This window comes from Pinus tabuliformis, chromosome 6, assembly GCF_031772625.1.
Source record: "Pinus tabuliformis cultivar Carrire ecotype Pingquan chromosome 6, CPIR1, whole genome shotgun sequence".
In the NCBI taxonomy this organism is placed as follows: Eukaryota; Viridiplantae; Streptophyta; class Pinopsida; order Pinales; family Pinaceae; genus Pinus; species Pinus tabuliformis.
Genome location: NC_142292.1, coordinates 238,166,166 through 238,173,377, shown reverse-complemented (window position 1 = coordinate 238,173,377; position 7,212 = coordinate 238,166,166). Strand labels below are relative to the sequence as shown.

The following is a 7,212-nucleotide window of genomic DNA, read 5'->3' as shown; positions in this document are numbered from 1 at the left end:
TATTTTATATATAGTCTCTATATAATGTTGGCGATTTTTAAGGTAAAATAATTTTATATTCTAAAATTTGGGCGAATCGTCTTTTATAAAATTGGGAATTGGCGAATCTTTTTTGTGGAAAAATCATGGAAAATTAGCCCACTGGGCGAACATTAGCCCCTAAAATTTTCCATGCAATGGCATCAACCTCCTTGACAACTTTGGTAGCACACAGAGGTCAGCGAGCAACAGGCAGCAACACTTCCTCCAAGACGTGGACAGGGCCTCCACCTCGCTTCCTCAACTAGCGACCTTGCTCTGCAAACTCCAATTCTTCTCGACAACTAGCAATGGTAATGGTCCACGCATACTCTCAACAGATTGACCGAGCCTCCTCGCCATAGGGCCAGCAACAGCTCCTCCTTGTCGGCTCTTCCTCTCTGCAATGATGGATGACTATTATCCTCTCTCCGAGCTCTCGTCCATGCATATGCACAGGGCGGAGATACACGCAACAGGTTTGGCAGCTTAGCACTCGAGACACCTCCTTCTCGCTCGTCATCTTTAACATGCATATTTATGAATTTCCTTCATGAGCATTCACCTCTAACTCACTCTTATACCAATTATAGTTACCGGAGGTTACAAAACAAGGAAGAAGATGAAACTGAATATAACCATACTAGCAAAAACATAGGATTTACATGGTAAAACCTTGACAACGTGTCAAAGAAACATCCACGGGGCAAGGGGTTAGAATTTCTATTCAATCAATGAAATGATTCTCCATTAAAATAGTTCGGGCATTCATTAGTTTTATATGAGCCTCCTGAGTTATTGATTCGGTATGAAATGAACTTGTCAATAACTAATACAATTTACCCAAATTTACATTTACATTAATTTATTGTCAATTACCAACCAAGACAAGGATGAAGTTAACTATAGAAGCCATTTTCACAATACTTGGAAATCCTGCGATGAAACAAATTTAGCACCGAAATGAAGGTGACACCTTAGAGCCTAGAATTCCCTCGACAAAAAATTAGGAAGAGATTAACTTCTCAAAGGAAACTAGGGACTTGTAATTACCATACAGTAAATGAACATCTATGAGAAATTTTAGACAAAAAAAACTTTACCATATCTTCTGCTAACTATAAGGCCACTTCGATGAAGACTAGATATATCCACCATGAAATCCTGTGTGGAAAACTACAAAGGCCAGATCCCTGTGTTGGTCAAGTCGACAAGTTACAGTATTGAAACCACACCTGTTCGGTGAAAGGAACCAAATGAGGTGGGAAAAATACATAACATAGCTTAGGGTTTGGGGATATGAATCCCTACCATTGGATCAACGCAAAAAATTGTCACCACCCATCTCGCGCGTACTCAAGAACTAGAAGAGCACGTGAACAAGGGTACGGGGGAGCCATTGATTCGAGCACACAACCCATCCACCATTCACGTATAATTCCCTAATTCCATGCATGCGGTACTACTAAATGTTTCATGGAATAAAGGTTAAACTATCCAGTGTACTACTAAATGTTTCATGGAATAAAGGTTAAACTATCGAGGGTTATCCTTAAGGCGTTAATACTAAAGGCATATATATTAGCATATGTTTTTCTTAGGCACATTGTAATGAATAGAGGGTATGGGAACTATATAGTCCCTTTTAATTTCAAGAAGCATTATGGAATGGAATAAAATAAGACTAAAAGTATATTTCAATACTTTTAATATATAATCTAGAAGTAGGAATATAATCTAGAAAGGGAAAAAAATAAAATATTTATTTATTTTATTTATTTATTTATTTATTTGTTTTTTGGGAGAAGAAACTTATGTATATGACAAATTCTTAAAATACGAAAATAAAGAAATTATCTAAAATAGGTTTATGCAAAATTTAATATTAACCTTTACTAAGACTAAGATCAATATAGTAGAACTTTAATCTCAAATAATTCTACCTAAAATATAATTAGTATAAATTTATTTTAATTGTAGATTTACTAAGTAATGATAGAGGAATTAAATCTCTTAACATCAAATCTCATTTTAAATGTAACTTTATAGACATACTAAATTAAGAATTAATCTCATATAAATATATGTTTTATAATGTTTGAATTTTTTTTTTTTTAATTTAATATGCTTACCACACTAATTTTTTTTTGAATTTAATAAATTTAATTATTGTCGAGTGGGTTTTGCATAGATGGTGATCGGGTTTTCTTTTAAGTCATTCATTGATGTGAAGTCACTAATTCAATTCCCCGGGAAGATATATTGAACATAGCAAAGATGTAGTCCTCCCGAACTTACAATATATATATAATCATTATTTAATATTTATAGTCATATATGTATATATTTCACATTTTCATAGTTATAAATAGTTTTATTTTTAATTATATGTTTATTAATGTAATAATGTATATTAATCTAATACCTCCTAATAGTAATAATAATAATAATAATAAATAATATAATATAATATTAAAATATAAATAAATAAATAAATAATAAACCATAAATAATAAATATATATAAAAGTAAACTATAAAAAAATAAAAAGAAGTTAAATGATAATCATTATTTAATATTTATAGTCATATATGTATATATTTCACATTTTCATAGTTATAAATAGTTTATTTTTAATTATATGTTTATTAATGTAATAATGTATATTAATCTAATACCTCTTAATAATAATAATAATAATAATAATAAATAAAATAATATAATATTAAAATATAAATAAACAAATAATAAACCATAAATTATAAATATATATAAGTAAACTATAAAATAGTAAGAATAGGTAAAGTTAACAAAAGTTAAAAAGGAATAAAATAAGAAATAGTTAAATTAAGAGAAATATTAAATTAATTAAAACTTAAAATAAAGAAATAATGTGTCCATGAAGACACTTTTCAATTTTTTTGGGTGTTTTTATTGGAGGATGACGAGGATGAATCCATAAACTGTTTTGAGACAAAGGATTCAGTGACAGTAGTACATTGATTGAGGGTTAAGGCGTCACTAGATGTAGCAAGATTATGTGAAGCTCACCCTACCGTTGAGTGAAGAGTTGTCCCCAACACTTTACTCCGGTTAACGCAATTAAAATAATGTTAAAATTTGAAATCTCAAGTAAGGAATATACTACATGTAAGTTGGCTTGTCTGTCATTTCTTGAAATTCTTCTATGATAATTGGTTGAATATATGTGTGTTGATTATAAATGGCATAATTGACCTAACTAGTTGAATATTTAAATTGTAGATTGTTACATATGGTATGAGAGGAAAGTTTCAACTCTTGTGACCTTTAATTAAAAATTTTGAGAAAAATAATCAATTAAATTTTACCACTTTATTGTGATAATAGATAAAATTTTATTAAACAATATTTAAGAAAAGAACACGTTTTTTTAACGTTTTCATTAAAAAAATAAACTGTAATTATTTAAATTATTAAACATAAACCTCGAACCTTCTTATTTTCATGCGTGATGTGTAATCTTCAATATACTATTATAATTTTTAATTATTTAAAAAAATCCCCAAACATATATGACTTCACACAACTCTTTTTTTCAAACTTGCACGATTACCCTAAAAATATCTTAATATAAATTTAGATATGCATATTATAAATATATTGTAATTTTTGTGTTTATTTAAAAAAAAAGTGGTCCAAGGGATTCTCCATAATTGAAAAACCGGAGGTATTCTTCATGATCTTATGGACAAACGAGGAAAATCGTGGGATCATTGAAAAGAACTTGATAGTTAGAAATCCTTCAATCTACAAGTGTCACAGAAAACTCTCGGACTAATAAAAATCGAATTCTTGATTTTTTTTATAAATTATTATCATTTGAATTCATGACCGGCGAATCCACAGTTTTAAGATTTTTGTATCAACGTTTCGAATCCCAAATGGAATCCATCATCAGGATATGGGAATGATTCAATTCTTCATAATTATGGAAAAGCGACTGATTTTCCTCATCGAGGCTATCTTCCGTGAATTCTCAATCTGCCTGGAAATTTTATTTTTTTCCCTAATTGGTTAACTAGAATTCAAGGGTTTAATTCTAATATTTTTTCTCCTCCGTTAGAGCCATAGCTATGGATTAATTTATGTGTTTCCAAAATTAATGGGTTCCTCGTATATAATGATTTTGTTAGATTTATGTGTATGTTTCGGTGATTGGGCGAAAGTCACAAGGATGAGATGATTATATTTAAGCAGTAGGAGAGATAAAAATCAGATTTGAATTAAAAAGAAGGAGATACACCTCAGAGGTGAGTACTGGAGACTGTACTCATACAAAGAGAACTCTCTGTACACACTACTATTCATCAAATGAATGATTACATTATTAAGTACCTAGAAATGAGGTAGTTGCAAACAAACTCCTAAACTCTAGGAACAAATCTTAAACTAAAGAGATACTTTACAACTTATGTAACCATTTCTCCATTAATACAAAATAATATTAATTATTTTCAACTCCCCCCCTTAATGGAGAAAGGATTATCGTGAACTCGTAGCATCCCTCTAAACAATTCAAACTTTACACGCCCAAGAGGCTTAGTAAAAATTCACCGATGTTATCACAAGTTTTACAATATTCCACACATATTTCTTTTGACTGTATTTTCTCTCGAACAAAATGAAACTGAGTGTCGATATGCTTAGTATTTTTATGAAAGACTCGATTGTATGCAAGCTTGATGGTACTCTCGTTGTCGGTTTTGATAATAGTTGATTCTTTCTGCTCTTCTCCTGCATCGTTGAGAAGTCTTCTCAACAAGATAGCTTCACATGTGGCTACACACAATGCTTGGTACTCAGCTTCACATGAAGATAGAGCTACAGTGTGCTTATTTTTGCTGCTCCATGCTATGACCCCGGATCCAATGCTGAATACGTAATGTGTGATAGATCTTCGATCATCCAAGTTACTTGCCCAATCGAAATCTGAAAACCCTACTAGAATAACCATTCTCAACCTTTCGAGCAAGCTTCTGGCATACTTCCCTTGAGTAAGAAAGGTTTGTCCAGATTCTTTCCATCTCATACACTTGTGACATCTGATTTCTTTGATTAGATTGTTAGCATTCCCTGTGGCAATCATATCATCTACATACAAAGAAATCAAACTAATTTGCCTCTGTTTATTAAACTTGGTATATAGATTTGGATCATTCAAGCTCCTATGAAAGCCATGCTGTACAAAAAATGAGTCAGTTTTCTCACACCACGACCTCAGTGCGTGTTTTAAACCATAAAGTACCTTTTTCAATTTACACACAAGATGTTCCTCCCCCTTTTTCACAAAACCTTTAGGTTGTACTAAATAAATTTATTTCTTCAAGTCACCATTTAGAAATGCAGACTTAACATCTAGCTGGTGTAGCTGCCATTTGTGTTTTGTTGCTAAGGAAATTAGCATTCTAATGGTGTTTAATTTGGCTACAAGAGCAAAGGTGTCATCGAAATCTATTCCCTCTTTCTCTGAGTAACCCTTTGCTACCAGTCTAGCTTCAGGTTTCTCTATACTCCCATCTGCATTTATTTTTGGTTTATACAGCCATTTGCATCCTATGGGGGTTTTAACTTCACGCAATTCAACCAAATCCTAAGTATGGTTTCTATTTATTGATTCTATTTCCTCATACATTGAAACCCTCCATACATTAGATTTACTTGCTTCCTCATAATTTGCAGGTTCTACAATGTTTAAAAGCTTTGACATTAATGCATAGTCTTTCAATTTAGAAGATAATCGAGTATTCCTACTTGATCTCCTTGGTAGGGGACTTACCTCAAATATGTCTATTTCAGCCTTTTCTGGGCTTGCATTACTGATTACATTTCTTGTTATTTCTTCCTCTTGTTTCTGCTCCTACTCTTCATCTTCTTTACTGTTTTCTCCCATTAGCAATGGAATGTGCCAATCACTGTTAGAGTCATCCTTTCCTTTTTCAATCTGTTATAGTTCTAACATTGTAAATTCCCCAGCATTCCCAAGATTGAAAGGACCAACATGTTCGCCCTCCATAAGTCGCATAAGGCCTTCAACTTGATCAGAAACGAACTCGAAGCTCCGTGTCTGTTTCCCATTTCCAAAGACTGTCAGAAGCTCCTTGCGTAAAGCCTGAGCAACAAAATTATTTACAACCCGACCATCATCACGGCACATTCGCGGATTAAAAATTCGAGCACTCCAAACCTCAACATTTGCTCCCATAGTCAGAGTTTCGGCTGTTCTCTTACCCTCATCATCAACCTCCAACAATAAGGGTTTCACAACATCATGTTCAAACCTCGGATTGCCAAAATGATGCAAAACATTCTCCTTCCTTCCTGTGAAGAAATTGTTGACAACAATAACACTGTCGCCTCTTGTCATGAGCCTGTCAGCTCCACCCATCACGACAACTCGCAGGGACTTTCTCTTCAAACCTAGGAGCACTTTAGCCCCCGAATTCACCATCGAACCCGAATGATACTGAGCACACCGAGAAATAGGCGTCTCATAAACAACACGATGAGGTTTGTTGGGCACAAACCTTCCATTTTCATTAACATTAGAAGCCAAAAAACCACGCTGAAGGATAAAGAAAGTCGATGTGATGGCGATTCCTATCAAAATTAACAACAATCGTTGCTCCCTAAGCAAATAATCTACTGGCCTGATAATAGACCACGTCTTTTCTAGCTTAAGAGAGTACTCATCACTGTTATTCATATTGGACTGATAAATTTTTGATCCTCTGATGAATCAGTCTTCAATGAGCCACCACCGAGCAAGTCCGATCTGCTACCACCAAACAGATCAGGAACTCCAATGCGCCAGCACCAGGCAAGTCTGATCTGCTGCCACCGAACAGATGAGGAACTCCAATACGCCACCACCGGGCGAGTCCGATCTGCTGCCACCGAACAGATCAGGAACTCAAATACGCCACCACTCTGCAAGTCCGATCTGCTGCCACCGAACAGATCAAGAACTCCAATACGCCACCACCGGGCAAGTCCGATCTACTGCCACCGAACAGATCAAGAACTCCAATACACCTCCACCAGGCAAGTCCAATCTGCTGCCACCGAACAGATCAGGAACTCCAATACGCCACCACCGGGCAAATCCAATCTGCTGCCACCGAACAGATCAGGAACTCTAATACGCCACCACTG

The 7,212-nt window shown here is 34.1% G+C and overlaps 1 pseudogene; it reads right to left on the bottom strand.

The window, feature by feature from the left end:
* Window positions 1-6,004: 6,004 nt before the first annotated feature.
* Window positions 6,005-6,763, bottom strand: LOC149258280 (UDP-glucuronic acid decarboxylase 2 pseudogene; annotated as a pseudogene).
* Window positions 6,764-7,212: the final 449 nt, after the last annotated feature.